The 17,717-nt window shown below is 40.3% G+C and overlaps 1 non-coding gene across 1 annotated transcript; it reads left to right on the top strand.

Annotated features, from left to right (window-relative positions):
• Positions 1–462: 462 nt before the first annotated feature.
• LOC141644429 (small nucleolar RNA R71) lies at positions 463–569 on the top strand. The gene has a single exon (XR_012544048.1). It is a non-coding gene; the product is annotated as a small nucleolar RNA R71 (small nucleolar RNA).
• The last annotated feature ends 17,148 nt before the right edge of the window (positions 570–17,717 follow it).

Here is a 17,717-nt window from a genome sequence, read left to right as displayed (position 1 = left end):
TAATAGTTGGAATAAGTTGTACCAAGCTTGTATGCTTGGAAAGCATTCACTTGTTCATTTGTTCCCCTACATTCACTTGGGTCATGTCCCAAAGTTCCACAATTCTCACATATCCCACTTGGGATTGATGAGGATGCCGTCATGGCATTAACATGATGCTTTGGTGATTTCGAGGCTTCTTCAAGTCTAGCCATAGATTTTTCAAACTTCAAATTGATTGTATCAATGTAAGCACTAATTTGAGCACCCAATTGAGTAACGGAGTCCACTTCATGCTTTCCTCCTCTAGTAGCCTTGCGAGGTCTACTATATTGTGAGTTATGGACCGCCATTTCCTCAATTTTGTTCCAAGTTTGATTGTCATCAACTTCGGTGAACATTCCATTTGATCCCATGTTGAGAATGTTCCTTGAATCTTCATATAGACCGTTCCAAAATTGTTGTACCAAGAACCACTCGCTAAGTCCATGGTGAGGACATGAGCGACAAATTCCTTTGAACCGCTCCCAAGCTTCATACAAAGATTCTTCATCCCTTTGCTTAAAACCCGTAATTTGAGCTCTTAGCATGTTAGTCTTTTCCGGTGGGTAGAATATTTTGTAGAAAGCTAGAGCCAACTTTTTCCAAGAATCAATTCCGAGAGTGGCCTTATCAAGGCCCTTCAACCATTGTTTCGCGGTGCCAATTAGAAAAAAAGGAAATAAGACCCATCGAATCTGGTCTTGAGTTACACTGGTTTGATGAACTCAATAGTTGGTTGAATATCTACAACCTCACTAATACCTCTCAAATTTCTCCTAGCAAGTCTTCTATTGGTTGTCAAAGTTCTTTCAATTTCACGATCAAAAGGTAACAAATCACCTTGTGACCTTCTAGACATGCAAAATATCAAACAACTCGAAAAAAATTAGAACAAACTTTGAGGAGTTTTACTTCCCCAAGGCAAAGAAAGACACAACTAATAACAATATAAGAAAATCTAAATCAAGATAAAACCGTCCCCGGCAACGGCGCCATTTTTGGTCTGGATTCGGATGCTATATTCTATTTTTGGGAACAATTGTCGTTGGAAGCACCTAGACCAAAACACAATTTATAACTTCACAAACAACTCTACAATTAGTAAAGAGGCAAGTAAAGGTCGGATCCCAAGAGACGGGAATTGAAATGAGATTTCTATTGAGACTATTGGTGTCTTAGGGGTGTCACAATTTGGGTTGATGTAGAAGGTCACTAAACTAAATAGCAATGAAAGTAAATAACTAAGATGAATTGAAAGGGTTTTAAACAATTGATAAAAAGCACTAGGGTGTCATGGGGTCATAGGGGATTCATGGGAATTGATCATACAAACATGTTCTCAAATTATAAGCAAGCAATTATTGTTGTGATGGATTGAGTTGGGTTATATCTTACAATACTAGCTAGGAATGTTTGGGTCCCGTAGCCGAATCGATTAGATTGTAAAACACCTACAAGTTGACTTAATCTTCCCTACTCAACAACATGCATGGTCTAATGAGACTCGAGTTTGTTTATGTCTTACAAGTCTCATTGAAAAGATAAGTGATGGTTGTAAATACAAGGATTCATAGGCTTAGCATTTCATCAAACATAACATGTGCATGAGTTGAGATCAAAACAAGCAAGCAAATAAACTATGAAAGAATATTAATTTAAGTATGAATCATTCCCCATGTTGGTTTCCCCTAATTACCCATTAACCCTAGCTATGAAACTACTCACTCATTATCATGTTGAACATGCTAGCAAGGTTGTCAATCATACCAACAAAGTGAAACATGATGAACAAATGAAAGTAATTAGCAATAATTAAAAAGGGATTAAGATAATTATACCTACTAATGATTCCAATAATAAAGCAAAGAATAATAGAAGTACTTGATGCTTGATTCAGAGGTTGTCAATCTCCCAATAATAACCCAAATAATCTTCAATTACCCAAAATAAAGGATGAACAAGAGACAGATTAAGGAAATAAAACTTGTATTAAAACTTGATTAATTGTTGATTACAAAACTAAAGAGAGATTTGATTGATATTAACTACTCTAAGAATTGATAAGAAGAATATGCTCTTCTAATTAGACTAATGGGGTATTTATAGTGGAAATTAGGTGGATGCATTAGGGATAACTAAGGGCTTAAATGGCGATTAATTCCCTACATAGGGAAACGCCGATATTTTCTGAAGGAAGGGCATCTTTCATTGAGGCTTGTAGAAGACGAAATTGTGCTGCCTTGGAATCTGTGCGTCTTAGGCACGGGACGGCCGGATTCCTGTGTCTCTTCCCGGGCGTCTTTGGGAGAAGACGGGTGTCTTCTGGGTGCTGCTGCCCGGGCGTCATTGGTAGAAGACGCACGGATTGTGGTCCTGGGGACGGGCGTCTTCAGGGCAATCTGCACGGGTTGCTGCTCAGCCTTGTTTCTTCTTCTTTTCTTCCCTTTTCTTTATAAAATCCTTGGGGATTTCCTTGGGGATGCAAGGATCTTTCCTCATCATTGCCCAACTACTATAATATGTACAAAGGCCTTCTAATCTTGTCTCTCCTTGATGCTTGGTCATTGGATTCAATCAATTTAGTCTCATTTTGCCATGAAAATGCAAGTTTTGCACTCCTTTCCTACCAAGGACACAATACCTCAAAGAATATGCAAAACAAAGAGCTAAAGACAATAAATGACCCAAATATGCACTAAAAAGCATGGGAATAAGGCTAATTCGAGGACTAAATGTGCGCTAATTATGGTCACATCATTCTCTTAATCCAAAAGATGGTTCCACTTAGCTAATTCCATTAATGCGAAAGACGGTTTCACTTAGCTTAATATTAATAATAATAAGACGGTTTCACTTAACTTAGTAATAATAATAATAATAATAATATTAATTAAGACGGTTCCACTTAGCTTAATATTAACGATAATGAGACGGTTTCACTTAGCTACCCAACACCATACACAACGCACGACCCACCCAAGGCCACCCCACGACCCACCCACCCACGGCCCACCAACCCCCACCCACAGCTGACCACCACAAATAAATCTAACAAACTAACTACAAATTTATCTAACAAATTAAACTAATTAAACTGAAATTAAACAAAAAAAAAACCTAATTAAAGAGGGTGGAAGTGGCGGTGGAAATGGTGGTGGAAGTGGCGGTGGAAGTGTGGTTGTATCGTTCGTCGCTCGTCGTCCGCTGTCGTCGTTGTTCGCCTTTTTTTTTTTGGTTTGGAAAGAGTAAAGTAGGAGAGAGGGGTGTCTGGTTTGTATAAAAAAATTTGGCGACTGAAATATGATTTGGCGATTGAATTTCAGTCGCCAAATTGGCGACTACCTATAAATCCGTCGCGAAATCTGAAATATCAGTCGCCAAATTAGATTCCCTTTTTAAAAAATTCAGTCGCCTAATTAGCGACTGATTTCAGTCGCTAATTTGTAAATCAGTCGCCAAATTGGCGACTACCATCATCAGTCGCCAAATTTCGGTCACCTGTTTTAGTTTTTCTTGTAGTGAAACTCATGATAAAAATACATAAATGGATGATTCAATATTTATTTATAATCAACTGATCAACATTAATCGGTAATGATTGGATGACTTGAGTTTGACATTACTGTCGTCTGACGGTGGTGGTCATTTGATTCCTTAAGGTCTTTCCTAAAGGACGGTTCCCTCAATTATAAAGTTAATCGATTGTATGACGATACAGATTGATTAAATCCTTAAATTGAACAAATTGATTTATAAGGAGAATATTATATCTTATTGTAATTTGATTAAATAAGATTCATTTTAGTAGTTAAACTGCTTTATTACTTAAATTGATTATTGTTTATGAAACAATGAAGAAAAGAATGAATGGTTAATTATAATTACAAAATATTGTGAATTATATTAACGTGACCCATTTTATACACATGTTATTATGAATTACTAGATAATTTATAATATGTAATTTGATTAATTTATATAATGATATTTAATTGTTAAATATGCATTAATATGATCAATTACATGTTACATGCTACATGTGACATGTTGTGTATGACAATTGACATTTGACAAAATAAAATGGATGTATACACTATGGATGGACCGATTTCATGGGGTGTTTTGGTTGATATTTAATTGTCTATTAAATTGCTAGAAGACATAATCATTACCTAATGGTCTTAGCCCTAACCCTACACTCTTTGATAAGAGAAAAAGGAAAAGTACAAAGGCCATGCATTGGCCTTTGGCACCCATGCTACCCGGCCCCCTATGGCAAAAAATAAGAAGGAGTTTTTTTCTTATTTTTTCATTCATACTTGATTCATATTCATTCATCTATTTTCTCTGTTATTCTCTCTAATAGTTAGGAAGATATAGAAATTGTTCAAGATAAAATCTAATAAAAACACACATATTACTAGTGTAGTAATAATCCTAATATTAGATTTATTTAAGGAGATTAGTATTATTATCTAGTATATAATAATATTAATATTGTGGGATTGTCTTAGAGCAACTAAGAGGAGGTGTTCACATTATTGAACCTATGGAATTTTGGAGGATTATCCCATGTTAGTGAGTTCAATAACAAGCATAGGAAGGTGTCGTTGCTTGTGCCTATTTCCGTCTCACCACCATTGTAAGAAAACCGTTTTATCCTCATTCTTGTTTTAAGCTATGCATGCACTAAATTCACAAAGACTAAATCAATGGTTAATATAGATCTAATTAAAATGATTTTAATTAAGGGGTTAATGAATCCTTTCAGGGATTAGGTGTTCGATTAAAGAGATTCCTAAAACGTACCCTCACCCCTTACTCCAGTTATCTCTGGACATCCGTGTCCATTGGCATCTTCGAGAGTCATCCTAGACGTAGAATGCTAAGGGTAATGAGTTCTTAGTGTTCATGTCATTCCTTTGTGTCTTGACATTACATGACGTATTCGAACGGTTTCCAATTTTTCCACAATAAAATGGTGGCAACTCCACAAATGCAGGCTTATTCAACCTTTCACCGGTTTCAATGCCTCACCAATCGGTAACGGCCCATGACGTGCTTTGGCCAACCAATGTTCCGTGGGAGAAGTGCCGCCGCCTCGAAACCAATGCGCAGGTGCTCACGGCGCGGGTGGCCCATGTCCACAGTTTGGGGACTTCGCTGGGGATGATACACTTACATGTTACCCAGGGTGAAACTTGAACAAGGTTAGGGAATAGTCTATACGAGATAGTTGTCGATTTTCATTACTAGACCTTCTTAGGTCGTTTCATTTGGTTTTCCTAGATCCTAAACCGACCCATTTGACCAATCGTCCTGTCCGGACGGTCCAAATTCCTATCTGGGCCTAAAGATAGATAGCGATTGACGTCAACCATACCACGATGCTTAATCATGTTTGTATCGAGAGCTTTCACTACTCGAGCAAATGGACTAGGAACTGACCTTACTCGTGTTTGGCACAGACCTCTCCACAGACCAGGGTTTGATTGCTTGGTATGGCAACCCCCCTTTAAAGGAAAACCTTTCAAATGCATTCAGCATACTGTCATCATGCTTGTTTGTGTATGTTTTCCAAATCAATCACGTGTCTAAATTCCTCATTTATAAACAAAATAATGTCAAACTAAATAAGATTCATTACCAAACCTTTCAAATGTCCCATTTGTAAACCAGATAATGCCGTATTTTCCGATTATCAAATTTCAATTTTCTAACAAAGACAAAAAACCTCTTCAAAATCCCTTTTGTAAATCAAATAATGTTCAATTTTCTGTAAATGTAAAATCCATTACCCTTCCACTTTCTGTAAAATTCTATTTTCAAAATTCAAGTCAATTTTAAATTCTCTAGAAATAAAATCCTTCGTAAGTTCTCAAAAAAAAAAATTCAAAAAAAACAAAAACGTAAAAAGTCCTTAAAAAAAACCAAAAAATGTTTTAAACCAAAAAAATTACAAACTATGTAAATGTAAATATGTAAATTTAATTGGGCTAAGTTAGAGTTAAAATTCAAACCGACTATGTCCTAGTCGAAATTCTGTTGGGTCATAAACCCGTCTTTCTTTACATTTGGGTCTTTTCAAATTCAAGTCCAGTCCTAAGGCGTCACGCCGTCATTTTGGATCCCATACCCCAATTAAGTTAGGATCTAAATATTTTCGACACCTCATGTCATACGTGCCCAAGTCGTACACAAAAGACTTAATGGGGCTCACCTTTCAAATCCACTTTTATTTCAAAGCCGTGTTTTCAAAACCTCCCTAATGACACGTCCCGAGGCTCGACACACGAGTCTCAATGGGCCTCACATTTGAGTCTAAACTGCAGCCGTCTTCTTAACACCTATAAGCACACATCGGGTATCTACACTTATACCAGTGTCTAAAATACACACGTGTCATCAATCCCGTCAATAAGGTCGACCATATAAGGGTCACTCTGTCAAAGTCAACATTCGAGTCTAAAATTAAAGTCAAGCACCGTGAATTCAAACACGAGAAGTCGCTCACGGCATTTCACGAATTCACAAGTCAAGTCTAGATTTGTCGTCTTATCCTCGTGATTACTTGTCCCTTCCTGTGTCCGTTGCTTATTGCCTTAGTATGCGTGATCTGATGTCGAATCGAGTTGTAATCCGCATCATTTCTGTCGAGTAGGAATCCAACAAGTTCCGTCAGTCAGCAAAGTCACAATGCAGTTCAAGCCACAAGCACCGTGTCTCTCCCAGATGTTTATGCCATGGTCATACGAGTTCAAGTTACAGTGGAAAATTTGAACATTCGCGTCCTCGCCCTTGAAAATGGGACGGTGGAAAATAAAACGCCACCTAGAGAAACCTCTAGTCTAGGTCGTCCAAAGCTTACCTCTTGCAATAACTGTCGTCCTAGAAAGCCGAAAACAATCGAAAAGAAACCTAGGAGGCATCAAAGGGTGGTTTCTGATTTAGGCATGTCTTATGTCGATGCTTTGAAGAGACTCTCTGCCCAAGGTAAGCTACATCCAATAGGTCCGACTCCGGATCCACCTTTAGAGAAGCAAGTGAACCTCTGGAAGAGCAACAAATACTGCCTATATCACTAAGGTAGAGGCCATGATATTGAAGAGTGATTTCACTTGAAACACACCATCCAAGATATGATTGAAGAGGGCAAGCTTCCAGTGCCACCTTTTGTCGAGTAATTCGAGAGGAACAACCCACTTGGGTCTAGCAGCACTTAACATGACGAAGAATAATCCCTAGACTATTCTCATCTCCTCGATCCTCATGATGACGAAGAGATAAACATGCTTGAGGAAGACGATATCCAATGTGGAATGCTCATGTTTTCCATTGCCTTTAACAATAAATTTTCAAATAAGAAGGAGCCATTGATAACCTAAACTCTCGGCTTTCCAACATGGAGAACCAGTTTGCTGAAATGCGTAAGAAGCTTCAGGCCCAACCTTTCAAGATGAAAAGTGTCCAGACAAACCCTCAACCTCACAGTCCTAAGAAGAACGCAACAAATGAGCAACTTATCCCTAGTTCGTCTCATCCAGGAATCAAAATCAACAAAGGCAACCTCATGGAGCCTTCATGAAAGAAACCTAACAACTTTCCCAGGTCATTCACAAGTCTAGGCATACCATATGCCCTAGCCATGAACAATTTATCCTCTCTAGGTCTTCTTCAACCAATAGGGCCTAGCCTAGACCCAGAAAAGAAATCTAAATTTTGGGATTGCAATTCGTATTGTCAATACCATAAGGGTAGGGGGCATGATATCAAAGATTGCAACAAACTCAAGCATGTCATACAAGATGGGATTGAGGATGGTAGGATTTTTGTCTCGCTCCAAACTAGCTCGGATACAGAAACTAAAAGACTTTATAGGGAGTTCAACATCGCGGGTGATCAAGAAGATGAACGACCCACCAATCATTTGGTTAAAAGAAGGAAAACAGATTCACAAATACCCGACCAGTCAAAGGAGGCAATATTGGTTGAGACGTTATTCACTGTCTACACCTAATCTACACCTCTCATTTGAAATTAGGCATCAAGACCGTCGAAAACTTATCAGTAGAGATTGTTCTTATCGATGAAATCATCTAAGGAGGATCACCGTCCACATCTACACCCAACAATCAAATGATCCGCATTACCGACGTAAAGGTTATACAACCTTCACCAGAAAGAGGAACTCCGCTCCAAGGTCATTCTCCAATTTAGGCATGCCTTATACGATCGCCTTTGAAAGAATCTTTGCTAAAGGACTGGTCCAGCCAATCGGTTCAACCCCAGATCCTGAGTATAAGAGGAGAGGTCGCTTCTGGGACGATTCTCAATATTGTTTATTCCATTGGGATAATGGACACGACACTGAAACATGTTCCAAACTCAAATATACCATCCAGTATATGCTCGATCGCGGAAAGATATCTTTATCGACCCTCGGTCCTTTATGAGAAAAGAATGACCCTCATGGGCGTCTTACTCTTCAAAGACCGAAAGGTCTCTTTGGCCCTTACCCTTCTATTACGCCAAACAACGAGAACAGGGTGCTCAAATCGTTCAACGATCAAGATCGGGCATTCAAGCTACCAGATGCTGAAAGAGGATTCCCCGAAGATGATAATGATAATTAGGAGTCTAGATTTAGGATCGAATCAAAGTCTACATCCGAGTCTTAGGCCTTATTTCCCATAATTTTTCTAGTGTCTTTCTTCGTGTCCATTTTCATTCATAGTGACAACCTGGGGGATGTCCCACGAGTCACATGTCTTCTCGAGTCTATACATTAATTATTCATTTCAATAAATCATTTCAATAAAAGTACACTTTTTAATCCACATATTCTATCCTATCTCTTCCTTTATCCTTTTCATGTGACAACAAGAATTGATTTAAGACATTTTAAAATGAACAACGTATGCGGAGTCAATGTGAGTACACTTAAACGATGTTCCATTCCAAGTTGTAGAGGACCCGAAAATCCGTCTCCATTTTTTACCTATTCCATGTCTGGAAATAGAAACCTTGTTATAACCCTAGTTTAGTACGAGCATATCTAAAGAGATTCTAGGACGAATCTAGACCATCTCCTTGTTAACAATCCATGACGGAAGGCAAGCCCATTCCCCACAATAAAAAACTCGTTTACTAAAGACCAACCCGTTTCATACCAAAGGTGCTAGTCTCACTCAAATTAATGGTAGCAAGCAGATCCAAGACGATATGACCCATGATCAAAGTCAAAGGCTCAATCAAGAGAAATGACCAAGATCAATATCCAAGGCCGCAATTATGCCCGTAATCCAAGACAAAGGAGTCAAAAGAAGAAGGCTCAATTACGCAAGTCAATGTCGATATCCAAAGTCAAAGTTATCTTCAAAAACCTGAATCAAGAATCTGAGCAAAAAGCAGAGATATATTCCAGACCAAGAATCTGAGTCTGAATCAAGACTGAGCCTGAAATCAAATGCTGAATGGAACACTGCTGCAGTCTGTATAGAATCAAGACATCGATGCTAGCACCCTCACTTAGTCTTTCACCCATCACACGCTCTAAGTCCTTCTCGAGACCGTTACAGGGAGATAGTTGGGAATTTTGATAATCCTCTTAAGATTGTCAAGTATACCCATCCTTTAGGACCAAGACATAGAAACTTGATCCCGCATCAATTAACCTACCTTTATGTTCCCAGGCTACATCAAGCCAAGAGACTTCATTTCCAAGCCATATTACAAGCCATAATCCCATCGAGCCTTAACTCCACAAAATCAAGCTCCAAAGATTTGTTCATCAAAGCCTCTTATTTTCGAGCTCCATATTCCAAATATCCAATCCAGTTTCACCTTGACCCATACACGGAGTCTTCAGATACTTTGCTACCTAGGAGGGGATGAACCCACAACACCCTTAGGGTCCGTTGAGTGCGCTCACATGACAAGGAAATTTTTACAAGTTTAATTATACCTCTTTGGTCTGTGAGCAGAGGGAGTTATCTTAAACCGATTCTTCGAGTCACAAGAGGAATATACCCTTGTAACCCACACATTTTAAGTCTCTGACAGCATAGTTTAGGCACACACTCAGAAGTACGATGTGGTTTGATTTCACTTCACGTGAATACGTAGGCAGACCTCAATTATCAACTAACCCACTTTTAACTTTCAACCTCAATTATCAACCATCCTAATTATCAACTTTCAACCTCAATTATCAACCATCCCAATTACCAACTTTCAACCTCAATTATCAACCATCCCAACCATCAACCTTTAACCTCAATTTCAACCTTCCAACTACAATTTCCATTTCTACCTCTTTACTGGGGGGGGGGGGGGCTCCTTCTTGTTGCCTAGTCTCACTTTTTACCAAATTCCATGGTCATATTCTTATCCTGGGGGCTTCTCTTCCGAGGCGTCAACCGTCCATTATCCCTTCCTTTTACTCTTTCAGTCTCTTATTTTTAGTCAAATTAGTGCTTGGTCCGGACAATGACAAAGGACTTTGGATCCATTCTCGAAGTTATCATGCCTCAAGAAGGAGTCTTGTTGCCTTGCCTTTATATGTACCTTTTGCAATTCTTTTGCCTTTAGAACTGATACGCGTTATCACCCACACTTGGCTAGGGGTTGCGAATACTTAATCAAAGTCTATCAAATTCATCCCCGTGTCGCATCAAATCTAAGTCAGCGTTGTGTCAGTCTATCGTCTTGCGTCCTAGTGAGTCGATGTCGTGTCATGTCATACATCTAAAGCCAATGGGATATGCATAACGCATTACAAGCAACAAATTTCATAAAGAAAAGATTTTTCAAAACTTGTGTGTTTCTTTCCTCATTCGAGGTTCATGTACTAATTGTTTCCTCATGTTCTATTTTTTGTTGTTAGATTGTTTGTGTGGCTAATAACCATGCAAGAGAGTATAAGAAGCATAGCTCACTCCAACTGGGGGCTTCGCCCATGTCTTCATTTTTCTCAGCGGCAGTCAAGATATTCCCTAGCAGTATTTGCAATGATGCTCAGGGTTTCTTCCATGAAGATTAAGATGTTCTTAATCGTCGATGTGTTCCCCAGCGAGAGTTCGTTGCCGCCTACAACCCTCGTATTTCTCGGGAAGCATGATTCGCTTAAGACCAACGCAAGCAGATTCAACCTCAAGTTTTTGCTAGAGTTCGCTTGAGACCGACGCAAGCAGATTCCCCAATAATTTCTACCAACGTCCTGCTACCCTCAATATTATTGTTTCCTCATGGAGTTCAGTAAAGGTGTCGTTCTCTAGAAGTTCCCAAACCAGAGCCTCCTTACTTATGTTTGTAAACTTAAAGTTAGGATTCTTACCCCAAATTCTTAGATCCTAAAATAGCTTCCCTTAGGTTCGTAAACCTGAAAGCTCTTATACCAAATTTCCTTAGGTTCATAAACCCATAAATCCTTTTGAAGTTCCCATACCATAGAAAGCTTGGATGCATGTGTCCGAAACAATAATTAATATCCCAATACCTCTTAAACTAACCCTTAGGATCGCATATCCTTTTAGGTTCATAAACATGTCTCTTGTATTCATACACCCTTAGGATCCCATCTCCTTTTAGGTTCATAAACCACTCTTTTAGGTTCATACACCCCAACTACACCCCAACTCCCCTAGAGTTCATACACTTCTACCCCTAGGATCATAATCCTTTAGTATCACTTTTCCTTAGGTTTCCTACGCCCAAACCTTGGTAACCCCTTAGGTTGAACTTATATTTTGCCTCCTTCCCGTCGATGTTTTCCTTTAGGGCCCCACACCCTAGCACCAATCCTTATATATCCTTTAGGTCTTATCCTCAGCTCCTACGCACCTCCGGAAACATCTCGAGAAAGAAGTCTCAGGTATGATTTATTATTATGGCTGGCGAGCTTCCTTACGTAGTCTAATGGACTTAAAACGACCGTCCCCAGAAGTCGACAGACTCTAAAATGTTGCCGACGACAGGTCCTTGGCTCAGACCCCTTGAGCCACCTCGCGTCGCCATAGTCTTTAGGTTGTAACCTTCGATTGACGTGAGGGCTATACTTTGACTTTTGCCTAGTCCAAGCCTCAGTCAAAGTAGGGGCTCTATAGATACCTCATTTCTACACCTCCCGCCAAACACCCAGTGATGATAGGGCCGCATGTTTAGCATATGTTGCGATTTTATGAAGTTTTGTAAATCGGTTAATAAAAGGTAACTCGTACACTTGTGTCTAACCCTTGGTTGTCATCTAGGTGTCATTACGGTCGTTTTGTCAGTAATTAGAGTACATTTGGAATCCGGGTCAAAAACCATCTTCATTTTCTAAAACCGTCAAAACTCGAGTCAAAAACAATGTGCTTGTCTACCTAGGGTTAGGATGTCATAAAATGTTATGAGTATATCTCTTTTTGAGTCCCATGTCACTTCTTTGGGCTAAACTTAAAGTTTACATTACAAAATGTGCATTTCATTTAGCTAAAATGACAACCCGATATTTAGGCCCATTTTACGAGATGATAACAACTTTTGCGGGTCTGGCCTATTTCACAGAAAGTTCTAGATCTTTCCCTTAGATTTCCAACTCCACCAAAATCACCTTAATCCGAATCTTGTAGAGAAAGTTATGCCTAAAATACGATAGGCTGTTAAACGCGTTTTCTTGCGCAGAATAATACTACCCGAGAAAGGACGCAACAAATGATGCGCCTCTTCTGGGTTGGGCAGCACATACTGCGCCTTTTCTCAAGGCATTCTTTTTATCCAAGTTTCCGTGTTTCAACCTAATAGGTTGTTTTCGGATCCTTCCTTTCATATCTTATTCCTACTTTTACCATAATTCCTCCGCCCCTTGTCTTCTCTCTCTTTCCATTCTAGACTACGCTGTTGCTTTCGACGCCTACGTGCTTGATCAATCGACCGCGTAAGCTCAGATCCTTCTATGTCCCAGTCACGTTGCATAGACTGACCAATTTGACCAAATCCACTTATAATCAACTTAATCAGTCTTTTAAATCCTCTAACGAGGGCAATTTCCACGCATATTAGGGTCGAGCAATCACTAAACATTAACTTTAGTCAATCTCGTTTAGTCAAACAGTCTGAGGGTGTAAATCCCATTTATTTATTGTACTTTTTATTTTGTATCAATTAATGTAGATTTATATCAGAAGCACGTTCAAAAACCAATTAAAAATCCATCTTTTTAAACCGTTTTTATAAAACAACAGAGGTCAGACGTCGAGAAGGAACGCAGTAGCAGCTGCGCCTCTTCGAACAGTCGCAGCATCTGCTACGCCTCTTCCAGAGGCTGCTCGCTGCTCCTGCTCTTCTTCTTCTTCTTCCTCGAGTTCCTGCAATTTTCATTTTTCTCTTATTCTTTCATTCCTTTTGTTTGTTTCAGTATATAAATCACGTTTTAACAAATCTCTTTTATTTACAATGCTTAAATTCGTCCTTAATCCCGAGTAATTCAATACTTGCGGGTTTTCGCCGTCTTAATTCAAATCGATTTCTTCAGGGTTTTGACTTGTTCATGTCGAGGTGCTGGAATCCTAACTTGATACATAAGTTTAATTTCAATTTATATTTGTCCAGTTTCGTTAATTTAATCTAAAATTTGTTCTTTTTATATTTCCGACACGAGTTCATCATTAATTATGTAAACCGCTATAATTTCTCGTTGTTTTTGTTAATGACTTGCCCAGATGCATGTAATCAATTAAGGCACTTCAACTTGAGTAAAATATTAATAATCGATCTTAAATTTACCCATGAACGATTACAATCCGTGATTCTGACTGCACAACCAGTACCCAACTCAAGAACAGACGCAGGAAGTGTTGCACCTCTTCTAGAGGACGCAGCAGATGTTGCGATTGTTCTGGGATGGCTTCTGTCTCTGAACACTCTCTCGCTTTGACGTAGCTTCTAAATACGGTTTAAATCGACTATTATCAGTATTATCATCTCTAATCTGACGTACTTTCATACTTTTAATTCCAATTTTATTTTCTTTCTGTTTTCTTCTTTGAAATTCCGTCTTTGAGCAATTTTGACGTAGATGAAATAAACCTTGTAATTCTTGTAATTTTTAATTCATTTATCGTAATTATTTGTTATGTATGATTTAATTGTATGGTTTAATTGTATGGTTTTCACATGTAATTAATCTAACTTCCAACTTCGACCCCAACTGTTTGCTAAAATACGTGTTAACCGACATAGTCTAATTTCACATGCTAGGATTAATCTATGTTTGTTGCATTGCATGCATTACATCGACAACATATCAAATATGAACAATTTCGCTAATCATTAGTAGAGGCGGCTATCGAGGGGGGCGGGATTAGGTGTTTAATTAAAGAGCTTCCTAATACGTACCCTCACTCCTTACTCCAATTATCTCTGGACATCCGTGTCCATTGGCATCTTAGAGAGTCATTCTAGACGTAGAATGCTAAGGGTAACGAGTTCTTAGTGTTCATGTCATTACTTTGTGTCTTGACATGACATGAGGTATTCGAACGGTTTCCAATTTTTCCACAATAAATTGGTGGCGACTCCACAAATGCATGCTTATTCAACCTTTCACTGGTTTCAATGCCTCACTAATCGGTAACGGCCCATGACGTGCTTGGCAAACCAAGGTTCCGTGGGAGAAGTGTTGCCGCCTCGAAATCAACGCGCGGGTGGGCGCGGCGTGTGTGGCCCATGTCCACAGGATTACATGGCAATTAAGGGGGTCAAACAGAACTCTTCACTCGGATCTTCCCGTCATCCCTAGAACCAATTCCCCGCTAATGGTACTATTCCCTCGACCCCAAGAACCTCACTACTTGAGATCAAGTCGTCATTGAATTTACCAAATAGTATGCCGACAATGTCGAAATCCAAGCTAACAACATCACTACTTGGGATCAAGTCGTTGTTGACAGAATTCCTAACCCGTTGGAGGAGGGTAAGCACTCAATTGGTCAGTAAGCTGAGTGAATCAACTCTGGTGGAGAAATTTGTCAACAACCTCCGCCCGGTATATGCCAAACTGCTGAGATATCAAAACATCAAAACGTTCCAGGACCTAGAGATAATCGGAACCCGCGTTGAAGACGACCTCCGCAAGGGTGTCCTAGCCAAAACCATTAGTCGAGGCTATCAAGGATCTACATCAACCAGATCTCGCCCCTATGGTCAATCAAACAAAATTGATGAGGTCAATCTCCTTGAACTAACCACAAAGAAAACTAAGCGTCCTCAAAGGGTATTCACAAACTTGGGGTCAACTTATGCCAGTGCCTTAAAAAGACTCATGGACCAAGGGAAACTACAACCAATTAGGCCCACTCCGGATCCGTCTGAGGCTATGAAACCCATTTCTGGAATCCCAATGCCGGCTGCGAGTATCACCAGGGAAAGGTCATGACATAGAAGCCTGCTTTAAACTAAAGCAGATCATCCACGATATGATCGAGAAAGGAGAGCTACCTTTACCTCCACCCACAAAACCAAACAACAAAACAAACGCCTTTGGAATCCATGCCATCTCTGATGACGAACCAACCTTGGATATCTCACACCTCATCTTGCCAATTCATGACGAGGTGAATGCCTTGGAGAAGGATACCCCGGACGGGATATTCGTATTCAACGCCGTGACCATGCTCACCATGTTTCAACAAGTTGAGGAGGTCATAACAAGTCTCTCAGAAAGGATTACCCGACTTGAGGATGCCACCACCGGTTGATTTTCAACCCACCAACACCAACACCGCATCCGAGGGAGGGTACTCTAAACGCCCAAAAATACCCTCATTAGAAAGGATTGCTCCCGCGACCATTATGGCTTGCACCCCACAATAATCAACCCCACAAAAGTTACCCTCACAAAAATTACCCTCACAAAAACTTCCCTTACAAAAACTATCCACTAAGGAATACCCCTCCAAGATACCCTCAGGATCCCGAAATAAACGGTATCTGGAGAGACAACGCAGAGGATGTCTATATGGTTCCGGGAAATGGCAACAAGTAAAAGAGATCGGTCATCTTACCCGGTCCGGATGGCCCTATTAAAACTCGAACAATGCAACGGTCATTCCAACAACGAATGACCAGGTTGTCCCGGACACGGACACCCAACCTAAAGCTCCCAAACAATCGATCCTTAAACAATTACAAAAAGCAACGACCGAGATTTCATTTGGCAATTGATCGCTACATCCTTCGAACATCAGCAAGCTTTGCTAAAAGCCTTGGGAAAGTTGATAGTTCCCTGTTACCTCCTCTCCAGAAGAAGTGGTAGCGCACATGACAAGGGATGTCCCCGACCTCAGCAACCCGGTCATCTTCTCTAACGAAGATATCCCTTCATTCGGAGCCAACCATAACCTGGCCCTATACATCACTATACAGTGCCAAAAAAAAGAATGTACCCATGGTTCTAATGGATGACGGATCTGCGGTTAATGTCATTCCTCTCAAGACGGCTCACAAAATGCATATCAAAGAAGCTGATTTGGTCCCAACTAACCAAGGCGTATGCGCCTATGATGGCACTCGTCGTAAGCTTGCGGGCTTATCACATTGACCATTGCAACTGGACCCTTGGAAAGACAAGCCAGTTTTCAGGTGGTCGACATCGACGCCTCTTTCAACATGCTTCTGGGGAGCCCCTGGATTCACGCCATTAAGGCCGTCACCTCAACCCTTCATCAGAAAATCAAGGTACCTTTCGAGGGGAAAACAATCACGATTCCCGCCTCCCCGATCAAGACTATCATGAATAAGAGAATAGCCTCTCAGGTCATTGAAGAGGACGACAGCGAGATGTGGGGATTCCAAGCTGTGAATGCCCTAACTGATGAATCAACATCCGTTTATTGTGACCCGTTCTCCAACCTCACAGTCAACCGCATTTTGATGCGCCAGGGTTATTTCCCTGGTCTACCTCTCAATCCGCTGAAAAGCACCTTGCCTCCCTTGAAATAGGCTAAGGTCTCTAACATCCCTTTCGGGATAGGCTATGAGCCTACCGACGAAGACATCCAGAAGATGAACCTCGTAATACGGAAGCGCAAAAAGCACGGAGTCATCCTCCGCCCCTACCATCTGACTCTTAATGGATACTTTGTCTCCGAGGGAGAATTCAAGCTTTATAACGGCTTTCCTGAGCCAATCTACGACCCCGTAGCTAAGGTCAAACACCCGAGAGTAGAGGTCTTTCAAGGCTACTACTTCATACCTGACAACACAATAGCTGCGTCGACCAAATATGAGTTAACCCCATGCCAGAATAGACAAGCCGTTAGTCTTCTTTTCGGAGAAGACAACATCAAGCACCTCGACTATGAGGACATCATCAACATTGCTCTAAAGGATAACCAGTTCGACCCCACGGCCTTAATCTCTGATACTAACCCAGAGAAAACTACACAAGGCTGGAGGAAAACTATCAAGTGGACCGATCGTTAAGGCCACATTCTGAAGATTACAACTGGAGAAGGCCCTATGTTCAAATAGGGAAGTGAAGATGAGAATGAGTCTGAGTCCAAGTCAGAGTCAGAGTCTGTCTTAGCTCCTAGCACTCCTGATGTCCCAGTCAAAGTCCCATTTCCACTATTTTATCATAAACTTGTGGCTGCTTCCGAGGCTGTGTCAACTAAGGTCATCCCCACTCCGGGAGAACGCAGCAACCTGGAGCTTGT

This window comes from Silene latifolia, chromosome 2 (assembly GCF_048544455.1).
Source record: "Silene latifolia isolate original U9 population chromosome 2, ASM4854445v1, whole genome shotgun sequence".
NCBI lineage: Eukaryota > Viridiplantae > Streptophyta > Magnoliopsida > Caryophyllales > Caryophyllaceae > Silene > Silene latifolia.
The sequence above is the reverse complement of the archived record's forward strand: the minus strand, read 5'-3'. Positions and strand labels throughout refer to the sequence as shown.